Here is a 13,357-nt window from a genome sequence, read left to right on the forward strand (position 1 = left end):
AAAAAATAAATGCAAAAAATCATGAAGCACGTAATTGTGTCCATTTTATACAGTAATGTCTCACACCAAATAAAAACATTACCCCCCCCCCCCCCACACACACACTTCCCATTTGGAGGCATTCACTATATATTGGTGTCAGTGGATGGACAGTATCAGGGTGAGAGGTCATAATGTAAAATGGCTGCGAGTGTTAGAAGTTGAATTATGTTTGTTTGAATATTGAACGCCGCGTGTCGTGCGTTTCCGGTTGTTTGATATTTTGTCGGCAATTATGGCTCTCAACGATAACTATTTAAAGTTTGATCTATTGTGATTATTCCTGTAATAGCTGTCGAGAGATGAATGTTATGTACATTATGAAGTGAGTGACTTCAGTGCTACAAAAAGTGAATTATGGCCAGATTTTTCATGGTTGGAGTATTAGAAAGTTTCACGGCGCTATCATGGGTTTGATATGGTTGTGTGTGGAAGCAGACGACTCTCCACGTTGACTGGCTTGGGGTAGGTTGGGTTCACTGTAGGTTGAATTACAGGTGATTGTTGGTCGACACGGCATCCATTATAGGCCTTTCTTGGTTGGTGCGCTGAGTTTTCTCATCCCCCTGATCCTGGCCAGCAGATCCCGGACAAAGACCTGTAGAAAGAGAGAGAGAGAGTAAGTCAGTCAATAAAGTAATGAAGTGACAAGTGAACCTTCATTTATATACTGTAGCACCACCACCTTTCAATACAATTGACCAATCCCAGGCTTGCGCCCTCCCTTGATAGAGGAAAGCAACAGCTGTGATTGGAGGTCAAGAAAAGAGGGGTGTAGCTTGAGTTTTAGTCAATTGAGCAACACAGCGATTCACTAACTCTTAGATCAAAATAAAAACGTGTAAGATGACATGATGAGCGATTGCCAGATTAAAAAAAACACACCTAATAAAAACATTTATTTATTCATTTATTTAGCGGCTAATCTGACATTTCCAGAGTTCCAGAGTCTAAGGTAGTGGTGCATCCACCTAGAGACCTGGTCAGAGGAGCTAGGAGCCACCTAGAGGCCTGGTCAGAGGAACCACCTAGAGACCTGGTCAGAGGAACTAGGAGCCACCTAGAGGCCTGGTCAGAGGAACCACCTAGAGGCCTGGTCAGAGGAGCTAGGAGCCACCTAGAGGCCTGGTCAGAGGAGCTAGGAGCCACCTAGAGGCCTGGTCAGAGGAGCTAGGAGCCACCTAGAGGCCTGGTCAGAGGAGCTAGGAGCCACCTAGAGGCCTGGTCAGAGGAGCTAGGAGCCACCTAGAGGCCTGGTCAGAGGAACCACCTAGAGGCCTGGTCAGAGGAGCTAGGAGCCACCTAGAGGCCTGGTCAGAGGAGCTAGGAGCCACCTAGAGGCCTGGTCAGAGGAGCTAGGAGCCACCTAGAGGCCTGGTCAGAGGAGCTAGGAGCCACCTAGAGGCCTGGTCAGAGGAGCTAGGAGCCACCTAGAGGCCTGGGCCCTCATGCATCAACGTGGACTTTGAACTTGACCTACTTCCACACGTAAGCACGGAATGTAGAACTAGCGTACGCACAGGGAAGTCGGCATTCATCACACGTGCGTACGCAGGCTCTATGGTCCTCCGTGTTGATGAATACCACTTTGTTCTACCGTCAATGCTCGTGCATGATTATCCATATATGGTCATGAAAATGAGGAAACACCCCCCATGGGATGTGAAATAATGGACCGACCCGAGCGGGACTCCGAGAAACTCCACGGAGAATTCACTGCTGTCGAACCAAGAAGACACTATCGCGTATTATGATTTATGGGATAAATAAAAGGCGGACTTGTAAACGGTGATGTCAGATATCAACGGCTCCCTAAAACCATTGCTGCAATTCTGCCTGGACAGCTCAAAATACTAATAAAGACCGTTCGTTGACCACAGTTTGGCGTTGATTGTGTGTCATTATAACCGTGCTGTATGAATGCCTTTATTAGTTGTGTTCGATTGGCTATATGATTTTTAGAGGCATCTATTTTGTTGTCGGCTAATAAAGACCGCGCTGGAATATGACTGCCTTTTCCCGTGTTGTTTGATTAATACCCACGGATTAAAGTTCTCCTCAATTCTATTCCAAATCGCGATGGATCTCCCGTCAATTTTCTACCTGCTGCATATGATTTCTAGAGGCATACTACAATCTATTTTGATGTCAGTATTGGGTAGCCTATATAAACAATATATAATACGAGAGCATGTACAAGAACAATGAATCTCACTGCATGTTGTATCCTGCCTTTCAATACATGAACTTGAATTCCATCATGTTTGTGTGCGGGACTCAAGGCTGCTGTCACAATGGGTGGTACCGCCGTACAGTAATAATAATAACAGTCCACACAATATCACGATCCATGCCATAGCCTATGTTCTATTAGGACATGATCTGTGACGACAAATGTTCTAGAATGTTTGATTAAGATATCATACTCTGACAGCATGCCTATGAGCAACAAAAACGCGAACTTGAATCCCATCATATACATAGTCTGTCCACTATAGTGTCATTGCAATGCGTTTTCTATTCCTTCTTATACAGTAAAAAGGGGGAAGAACACTATATTCATATGACTTGTATTCTGCTTACAGCTTCGAAGTTCCACTTGTTTCGTTTAACGTAAAGCCTTTTAAATATAATCAAAACGTTCCCGTGTTTCTGCGGTCTGCGCAGAATAATAACGAGTTGAGCTTTATGATTTATGATGAATTGAAAATGGGGGACCCTGATGTAAACAAGACGGAAGTTGGTCTGCATCCCCAATTAACAATTGTATGTACTGAGCTGTACTGTACTGTACCCATTCTGCAATCTGTTTTCAATCAATCAATCAATCAAGCTACGCGGAGCGCAGTCAGTCAGTAGCCTACACCCCGTATATTCCGATAACGCTATATAAACCATGCTGCATTCATTCTGAGAGAAAGATCTATTATTCCAAATGCTATTTATAGGGTTTTGACCATAATTACACTACTGTTGCTATTTTACAATGAACTATAATGAACTACGGTTCGTACAGAACGTGCCAGTGTTATTATGCACAGAAGCTCATTTCCTTGTTGTAATAATATATTCTACCACTGGGCGCTAGGTACGCCAGGTCTGACCTGTGCGTAGATGTACGCACGAAGTCAAGTTCAAGTTCAAATTGATGAATCCCACTCGTTGCTTAGAAATGATCGTACGCACAGGGTAAGCACAGATCTGTGCGTAGAACACGTTGATGCATGAGGGCCCTGGTCAGAGGAGCTAGGAGCCACCTAGAGGCCTGGTCAGAGGAGCTAGGAGCCACCTAGAGGCCTGGTCAGAGGAGCTAGGAGCCACCTAGAGGCCTGGGCCCTCATGCATCAACGTGGACGTAGAACTTGACCTACTTCCACACGTAAGCACGGAATGTAGAACTAGCGCACGCACAGGGAAGTCGGCATTCATCACACGTGCGTACGCAGGCTCTATGGTCCTCCGTGTTGATGAATACCACTTTGTTCTACCGTCAATGCTCGTGCATGATTATCCATATATGGTCATGAAAATGAGGAAACACCCCCCATGGGATGTGAAATAATGGACGGACCCGAGCGGGACACTGAGAAACTCCACGGAGAATTCACTGCTGTCGAACCAAGAAGACACTATCGCGTATTGTGGGATAAATAAAAGGCGGACTTGTAAACGGTGATGTCAGATATCAACGGCTCCCTAAGACCATTGCTGCAATTCTGCCTGGACAGCTCAAAATACTAATAAAGACCGTTCGTTGACCACTGTTTGGCGTTGGTTGTGTGTCATTATAACCGTGCTGTAATGAATGCCTTTATTAGTTGTGTTCGATTGGCTATATGATTTTTAGATGCATCTATTTTGTTGTCGGCTAATAAAGACCGCGCTGGAATATGACTGCCTTTTCCCGTGTTGTTTGATTAATACCCCAGGGATTAAAGTTCTCCTCAATTTGATTCCAAATCGCGATGGATCCCCCGTCAATCTTCTACCTGCTGCATATGATTTCTAGAGGCATACTACAATCTATTTTGATGTCAGTATTGGGTAGCCTATATAAACAATATAATACGAGAGCATATACAAGAACAATGAATCTCACTGCACTTGAATTCCATCATGTTTGTGTGCGGGACTCAAGGCTGCTGTCACAATGGGTGGTACCGCCGTACAGTAATAATAACAGTCCACACAATATCACGATCCATGCCATAGCCTATGTTCCATTAGGACATGATCTGTGACGACAAATGTTCTAGAATGTTTGATTAAGATATCATACTCTGACAGCATGCCTATGAGCAACAAAAACGCGAACTTGAATCCCATCATATAGTCTGTCCACTATCTGCATGGTGTCATTGCAATGCGTTTTCTATTATTTCTTGTACAGTAAAAAGGGGGAAGAACACTATATTCATATGACTTATTCTGCTTACAGCTTCGAAATTCCACTTGTTTCGTTTAACGTAAAGCCTTTTAAATATAATCAAAACGTTCCCGTGTTTCGGCGGTCTGTGCGCAAAATAATAACGAGTTGAGCTTTATGATTTATGATGAATTGAAAATGGGGGACCCTGATGTAAACAGGACGAAAGTTGGTCTGCATCCCCAATTAACAATTGTATGTACTGAGCTGTACTGTACTGTACCCATTCTGCAATCTGTTAATAAACTTTTCAATCAATCAATCAATCAAGCTACGCGGAGCGCAGTCAGTCAGTAGCCTACACCCCGTATATTCCGATAACGCTATATAAACCATGCTGCATTCATTCTGAGAGAAAGATCTATTATTCCAAATGCTATTTATAGGGTTTTGACCATAATTACACTACTGTTGCTATCTTACAATGAACTATAATGAACTACGGTTCATACAGAACATCCAGTGTTATTATGCACAGAAGCTCATTTCCTTGTTGTAATAATATATTCTACCACTGGGAGCTAGGTACGCCAGGTCTGACCTGTGCGTAGATGTACGCACGAAGTCAAGTTCAAGTTCAAATTGATGAATCCCACTCTTTGCTTAGAAATGATCGTACGCACGGGTTACGCACAGATCTGTGCGTAGAACACGTTGATGCATGAGGGCCCTGGTCAGAGGAGCTAGGAGCCACCTAGAGACCTGGTCAGAGGAGCTAGGAGCCACCTAGAGACCTGGTCAGAGGAGCTAGGAGCCACCTAGAGGCCTGGTCAGAGGAACTAGGAGCCACCTAGAGGCCTGGTCAGAGGAACCACCTAGAGGCCTGGTCAGAGGAGCTAGGAGCCACCTAGAGACCTGGTCAGAGGAGCTAGGAGCCACCTAGAGGCCTGGTCAGAGGAGCTAGGAGCCACCTAGAGGCCTGGTCAGAGGAGCTAGGAGCCACCTAGAGGCCTGGTCAGAGGAGCCACCTAGAGACCTGGTCAGAGGAACCACCTAGAGACCTGGTCAGAGGAGCTAGGAGCCACCTAGAGGCCTGGTCAGAGGAACCACCTAGAGACCTGGTCAGAGGAGCTAGGAGCCACCTAGAGGCCTGGTCAGAGGAGCTAGGAGCCACCTAGAGGCCTGGTCAGAGGAGCTAGGAGCCACCTAGAGGCCTGGTCAGAGGAACCACCTAGAGGCCTGGTTAGAGGAGCTAGGAGCCACCTAGAGGCCTGGTCAGAGGAGCTAGGAGCCACCTAGAGGCCTGGTCAGAGGAGCTAGGAGCCACCTAGAGGCCTGGTCAGAGGAGCTATGAGCCACCTAGAGGCCTGGTCAGAGGAGCTAGGAGCCACCTAGAGGCCTGGTCAGAGGAACCACCTAGAGGCCTGGTCAGAGGAGCTAGGAGCCACCTAGAGGCCTGGTCAGAGGAGCTATGAGCCACCTAGAGGCCTGGTCAGAGGAGCTATGAGCCACCTAGAGGCCTGGTCAGAGGAGCTAGGAGCCACCTAGAGGCCTGGTCAGAGGAGCTAGGAGCCACCTAGAGGCCTGGTCAGAGGAGCTAGGAGCCACCTAGAGGCCTGGTCAGAGGAACTAGGAGCCACCTAGAGGCCTGGTCAGAGGAGCTAGGAGCCACCTAGAGGCCTGGTCAGAGGAGCTAGGAGCCACCTAGAGGCCTGGTCAGAGGAGCTAGGAGCCACCTAGAGGCCTGGTCAGAGGAGCTAGGAGCCACCTAGAGGCCTGGTCAGAGGAACTAGGAACCAACTAGGAACACGCTATGAAGCTACTGTACTTTGCATGCCAGCTAATCCTTTTTCTAATTTTGTGGGCCCGTTAAAAGAAAGTATAAAATCCATTACGAAATGCTCCTTTAGTAGACAAAATAAGAGGATTGAGAGACCTTTCTTCTACAAGTTCAACCGGAGGTTCTATCCTATCAGGGTGGTCGGCAATAAGGGATTGAGAGGAACAATAGCAGCAGAGGAGACAGTCATTAATATCCTCCTTCTCATTACACCCAGGGTGACAGAGCCCTCATCCCTCTCTCTCTCTCTCTCTCTCTCTCTCTCTCTTAAAACACTGTTGTCACTGCCTCTCTCTGTCTCAATCAAAAATATACTCCTTAATATCTCAGTGTCCGTTCGTTTCCAGTGCTACCCCCTTTTTCACATGCATACCTCCTTCTCTCAGCATGGCTCCACATACTCTCTTTATTCCTTCCCCTCCCCCCCTCTCTCTCCCCCACTCTCTTTATTCCTTCCTCTCCCTCCCTACCTCTCTCTTGCCCACTCTCTTTACTCTGACTCTCCCTCCCCCCCTCTCTCTCCCCCACTCTCTTTATTCCTTCCTCTCCCTCCCTCCCTCTCTCTTGCCCACTCTCTTTACTCTGACTCTCCCTCACTCCCTCTCTCTCCACCACTCTCTTTATTCTGACTCTCCCTCCCTCCCTCTCTCTCCACCACTCTCTTTACTCTGACTCTCCCTCCCTCCCTCTCTCTCCCCCACTCTCTTTACTCTGACTCTCCCTCCCTCCCTCTCTCTCCACCACTCTCTTTACTCTGACTCTCCCTCCCTCCCTCTCTCTCCACCACTCTCTTTATTCTGACTCTCCCTCCCTCCCTCTCTCTCCACCACTCTCTTTACTCTGACTCTCCCTCCCTCACTCTCCACCACTCTCTTTACTCTGACTCTCCCTCCCTCCCTCTCTCTCCACCACTCTCTTTACTCTGACTCTCCCTCCCTCCCTCTCTCTCCACCACTCTCTTTACTCTGACTCTCCCTCCCTCCCTCTCTCTCCCCCACTCTCTTTATTCTGACTCTCCCTCCCTCCCTCTCTCTCCACCACTCTCTTTACTCTGACTCTCCCTCACCCCCTCTCTCTCCCCCACTCTCTTTGTTCCTTCCTCTCCCTCCCTCTCTCTCCCCCACTCTTTACTCTGACTCTCCCTCCCTCTCTCTCCCCCACTCTTTACTCTGACTCTCCCTCCCTCTCTCTCCACCACTCTCTTTACTCTGACTCTCCCTCCCTCTCTCTCCACCACTCTCTTTACTCTGACTCTCCCTCCCTCCCTCTCTCTCCACCACTCTCTTTACTCTGACTCTCCCTCCCTCCCTCTCTCTCCCCCACTCTCTTTATTCTGACTCTCCCTCCCTCCCTCTCCCTCACTCCCCCTCCATCTCCCTCACTCCTTCTCTCTCCCTCACTCCCTCCCTCTCTCTCCCTCACTCTCCACCACTCTCTTTGTTCCTTCCTCTCCCTCCCTCCCTCTATCTCCCTCACTCCCCCTCCATCTCCCTCACTCCTTCTCTCTCCCTCCCTCACTCCCTCTCTCTCCCTCCCTCCCTCCCTCTCTCTCCCTCACTCTCCACCACTCTCTTTACTCTGACTCTCCCTCCCTCTCTCTCCACCACTCTCTTTACTCTGACTCTCCCTCCCTCTCTCTCCACCACTCTCTTTACTCTGACTCTCCCTCCCTCCCTCTCTCTCCACCACTCTCTTTACTCTGACTCTCCCTCCCTCTCTCTCCACCACTCTCTTTATTCTGACTCTCCCTCCCTCCCTCACTCTCCACCACTCTCTTTACTCTGACTCTCCCTCCCTCCCTCACTCTCCACCACTCTCTTTACTCTGACTCTCCCTCCCTCCCTCTCTCTCCACCACTCTCTTTACTCTGACCCTCCCTCCCTCCCTCACTCTCCACCACTCTCTTTACTCTGACTCTCCCTCCCTCTCTCTCCACCACTCTCTTTACTCTGACTCTCCCTCCCTCTCTCTCCACCACTCTCTTTACTCTGACTCTCCCTCCCTCCCTCTCTCTCCACCACTCTCTTTACTCTGACTCTCCCTCCCTCCCTCTCTCTCCACCACTCTCTTTACTCTGACTCTCCCTCCCTCCCTCTCTCTCCACCACTCTCTTTACTCTGACTCTCCCTCCCTCCCTCTCTCTCCCCCACTCTCTTTATTCTGACTCTCCCTCCCTCCCTCTATCTCCCTCACTCCCCCTCCATCTCCCTCACTCCTTCTCTCTCCCTCACTCCCTCCCTCTCTCTCCCTCACTCTCCACCACTCTCTTTGTTCCTTCCTCTCCCTCCCTCCCTCTATCTCCCTCACTCCCCCTCCATCTCCCTCACTCCTTCTCTCTCCCTCCCTCCCTCCCTCTCTCTCCCTCACTCTCCACCACTCTCTTTACTCTGACTCTCCCTCCCTCTCTCTCCACCACTCTCTTTACTCTGACTCTCCCTCCCTCTCTCTCCACCACTCTCTTTACTCTGACTCTCCCTCCCTCACTCTCCACCACTCTCTTTACTCTGACTCTCCCTCCCTCTCTCTCCACCACTCTCTTTACTCTGACTCTCCCTCCCTCCCTCTCTCTCCACCACTCTCTTTATTCTGACTCTCCCTCCCTCCCTCTCTCTCCACCACTCTCTTTACTCTGACTCTCCCTCCCTCTCTCTCCACCACTCTCTTTACTCTGACTCTCCCTTCCTCTCTCTCCACCACTCTCTTTACTCTGACTCTCCCTCCCTCCCTCACTCTCCACCACTCTCTTTACTCTGACTCTCCCTCCCTCCCTCACTCTCCCCCACTCTCTTTACTCTGACTCTCCCTCCCTCACTCTCCACCACTCTCTTTACTCTGACTCTCCCTCCCTCCCTCTCTCTCCACCACTCTCTTTATTCTGACTCTCCCTCCCTCCCTCACTCTCCCCCACTCTCTTTATTCTGACTCTCCCTCCCTCCCTCCCTCTCTCTCCCTCTCTCTCCACCACTCTCTTTACTCTGACTCTCCCTCCCTCACTCTCCCCCACTCTCTTTACTCTGACTCTCCCTCCCTCACTCTCCACCACTCTCTTTACTCTGACTCTCCCTCCCTCCCTCACTCTCCACCACTCTCTTTATTCTGACTCTCCCTCCCTCCCTCACTCTCCCCCACTCTCTTTACTCTGACTCTCCCTCCCTCACTCTCCACCACTCTCTTTACTCTGACTCTCCCTCCCTCCCTCACTCTCCACCACTCTCTTTACTCTGACTCTCCCTCCCTCCCTCACTCTCCACCACTCTCTTTACTCTGACTCTCCCTCCCTCCCTCACTCTCCACCACTCTCTTTACTCTGACTCTCCCTCCCTCACTCTCCACCACTCTCTTTACTCTGACTCTCCCTCCCTCCCTCTCTCTCCACCACTCTCTTTACTCTGACTCTCCCTCCCTCCCTCTCTCTCCACCACTCTCTTTACTCTGACTCTCCCTCCCTCCCTCTCTCTCCCCCACTCTCTTTACTCTGACTCTCCCTCCCTCCCTCTCTCTCCACCACTCTCTTTACTCTGACTCTCCCTCCCTCCCTCTCTCTCCACCACTCTCTTTACTCTGACTCTCCCTCCCTCCCTCTCTCTCCCCCACTCTCTTTACTCTGACTCTCCCTCCCTCCCTCTCTCTCCACCACTCTCTTTACTCTGACTCTCCCTCCCTCCCTCTCTCTCCCCCACTCTCTTTACTCTGACTCTCCCTCCCTCCCTCTCTCTCCACCACTCTCTTTACTCTGACTCTCCCTCCCTCCCTCACTCTCCACCACTCTCTTTACTCTGACTCTCCCTCCCTCCCTCTCTCTCCACCACTCTCTTTACTCTGACTCTCCCTCCCTCCCTCTCTCTCCACCACTCTCTTTACTCTGACTCTCCCTCCCTCCCTCTCTCTCCACCACTCTCTTTACTCTGACTCTCCCTCCCTCCCTCTCTCTCCACCACTCTCTTTACTCTGACTCTCCCTCCCTCCCTCACTCTCCACCACTCTCTTTACTCTGACTCTCCCTCCCTCCCTCTCTCTCCACCACTCTCTTTACTCTGACTCTCCCTCCCTCCCTCTCTCTCCACCACTCTCTTTACTCTGACTCTCCCTCCCTCCCTCTCTCTCCCCCACTCTCTTTACTCTGACTCTCCCTCCCTCCCTCTCTCTCCACCACTCTCTTTACTCTGACTCTCCCTCCCTCCCTCTCTCTCCACCACTCTCTTTACTCTGACTCTCCCTCCCTCCCTCTCTCTCCCCCACTCTCTTTACTCTGACTCTCCCTCCCTCTCTCTCCACCACTCTCTTTACTCTGACTCTCCCTCCCTCCCTCTCTCTCCACCACTCTCTTTACTCTGACTCTCCCTCCCTCCTCTCTCTCCCCACTCTCTTTACTCTGACTCTCCCTCCCTCCCTCTCTCTCCACCACTCTCTTTACTCTGACTCTCCCTCCCTCCCTCACTCTCCACCACTCTCTTTACTCTGACTCTCCCTCCCTCCCTCTCTCTCCACCACTCTCTTTACTCTGACTCTCCCTCCCTCCCTCTCTCTCCACCACTCTCTTTACTCTGACTCTCCCTCCCTCCCTCTCTCTCCACCACTCTCTTTACTCTGACTCTCCCCCTCACTCTCACCACTCTCTTTACTCTGACTCTCCCTCCCTCCCTCTCTCTCCACCACTCTCTTTATCTGACTCTCCCTCCCTCCCTCTCTCTCCACCACTCTCTTTACTCTGACTCTCCCTCCCTCTACTCCACCACTCTCTTTACTCTGACTCTCCCGCCCTCCCTCACTCTCCACCACTCTCTTTGTTCCTTCTCTCCCTCCCTCTCTCTCTCTCCCTCACTCTCCCCACTCTCTTGTTCCTTCCTCTCCCTCCCTCTCTCTCTCTCCCTCACTCTCCACCACTCTCTTTGTTCCTTCCTCTCCCTCTCTCTCCACCACTCTCTTTACTCTGACTCTCCCTCCCTCCTCTCTCTCCCTCACTCTCCACCACTCTCTTTGTTCCTTCCTCTCCCTCCTCCCTCTATCTCCCTCACTCCCCTCCATCTCCCTCACTCTTCTCTCTCCCTCCCTCTCTCTCTCTCTCCTCTCCCTCCTCTCTCCTCACTCTCCACCACTCTCTTTACTCTGACTCTCCCTCCCTCTCTTCCACCACTCTCTTTACTCTGACTCTCCCTCCCTCCCTCTCTCTCCACCACTCTTTACTCTGACCCTCCCTCTCTCTCTCCACCACTCTCTTTACTCTGACTCCCTCCCTCCCTCTCTCCCCCCACTCTCTTTATTCTGACTCTCCCTCCCTCCCTCTATCTCCCTCACCTCCCCCTCCATCTCCCTCACTCCTTCTCTCTCCCTCACTCCCCTCCCTCTCTCTCCCTCCTCTCCACCACTCTCTTTGTTCCTTCCTCTCCTTCCCTCCTCTATCTCCCTCACTCCCCCTCCATCTCCCTCACTCCTTCTCTCTCCCTCCCTCCCTCCCTCTCTCCCTCCCTCCTCCCTCTCTCTCCCTCACTCTCTCACCACTCTCTTATTTCTGACTCTCCCTCCCTCACTCTCCACCACTCTCTTTACTCTGACTCTCCCTCCTCACTCTCCACCACTCTCTTTACTCTGACTCTCCTCCTCCCTCTCTCTCCACCACTCTCTTACTCTGACTCTCCCTCCCTCCCTCACTCTCCACCACTCTCTTTACTCTGACTCTCCCTCCCTCCTCCCTCCACTCCTTTACTCTGACTCTCCCCCCTCCCTCACTCTCCACCACTCTCTTTACTCTGACTCTCCCTCCCTCCCTCACTCTCCACCACTCTCTTTACTCTGACTCTCCCGCCCTCCCTCACTCTCCCCACTCTCTTTGTTCCTTCCTCTCCTCCCTCTCTCTCTCTCCCTCACTCTCCACCACTCTCTTTGTTCCTTCCTCTCCTCCCTCTCTCTCTCTCCTCTCTCTCCACACTCTCTTTGTTCCTTCCTCTCCCTCTCTCTCCACCACTCTCTTTACTCTGACTCTCCCTCCCTCCCTCTCTCTCCCTCACTCTCCACCACTCTCTTTGTTCCTTCCTCTCCCTCCCTCCCTGTATCTCCTCACTCCCCCTCCATCTCCCTCACTCCTTCTCTCTCCCTCCCTCCCTCCCTCCCTCTCTCTCCCTCACTCTCCACCCTCTCTTTGTTCCTTCCTCTCCCTCCCTCCCTCTATCTCCCTCACTCCCCCTCCATCTCCCTCACTCCTTCTCTCTCCCTCCCTCCCCCCCTCTCTCTCCCTCACTCTCCCCCACTCTCTTTGTTCCTCTCCCTCCCTCCCTCCCTGTGGCGTGGAGTTAGTTCAGCAGGTGCAGGTACTCCCTCTGCATTTAACCCACGCTAACTGTTTTAAATGGACTGCATTTATATAAAGCACTTTTATCCAAAGCGCTTTACAACTTGTGCCTCAGATTCGAGGACACTTCGACACACCACGGCAACACTCATGTGCTGACCACACAGCTGTCCACACGAGGACACTATAAGAGAAGGAAGTCTCATGTGCTGCTGTCCACACGAGGACACTATAAGTCTCATGTGGCTGCTGTCCACACGAGGACACTATAAGTCTCATGTGCTGCTGTCCACACGAGGACACTATAAGTCTCATGTGCTGCTGTCCACACGAGGACACTATAAGTCTCATGTGCTGCTGTCCACACGGGACACTATAAGTCTCATGTGCTGCTGTCCACACGAGGACACTATAAGTCTCATGTGCTGCTGTCCACACGAGGACACTTTAAGTCTCATGTGCTGCTGTCCACACGAGGACACTATAAGCTGCTGTCCACACGAGGACACTATAAGTCTCATCCACTCTGTCCACACGAGGACACTATAAGTCTCATCCACTTGTCCACACGAGGACACTATAAGAGAAGGAAGTCTCATGTGCTGCTGTCCACACAGGACACTATAAGAGAAGGAATACGTCACAATACCAGCGTTCACGCTCTGCTTGGTGCCAGACTTTGGAGCCAGTTCTATTGAAGCCTACATTCAAATATTCAAAATATAAGAGCTATCAGAGGAATATACATCAACCAATTATCAAACGTTAGCTAGTAACAATGCAATAAATTACAGATGATTCTGACATCCAAGGTAATAACTTGTTT

At 50.8% G+C, this 13,357-nt stretch overlaps 1 long non-coding RNA gene across 1 annotated transcript in view; it reads right to left on the bottom strand.

Moving 5' to 3' along the window:
- Window positions 1-537: 537 nt before the first annotated feature.
- The window catches only part of LOC311228689, a 23,197-nt gene continuing 10,377 nt past the window's right edge, over window positions 538-13,357 (bottom strand). Inside the window, exon 3 of the long non-coding RNA XR_014619679.1 lies at window positions 538-637. This is a non-coding gene — a long non-coding RNA (uncharacterized lncRNA). The remainder of the gene's footprint in view (window positions 638-13,357) is intronic.

The sequence above is a fragment of the Notolepis coatsorum genome, assembly GCF_963971535.1.
Source record: "Notolepis coatsorum genome assembly, chromosome: 5".
In the NCBI taxonomy this organism is placed as follows: domain Eukaryota; kingdom Metazoa; phylum Chordata; class Actinopteri; order Aulopiformes; family Paralepididae; genus Notolepis; species Notolepis coatsorum.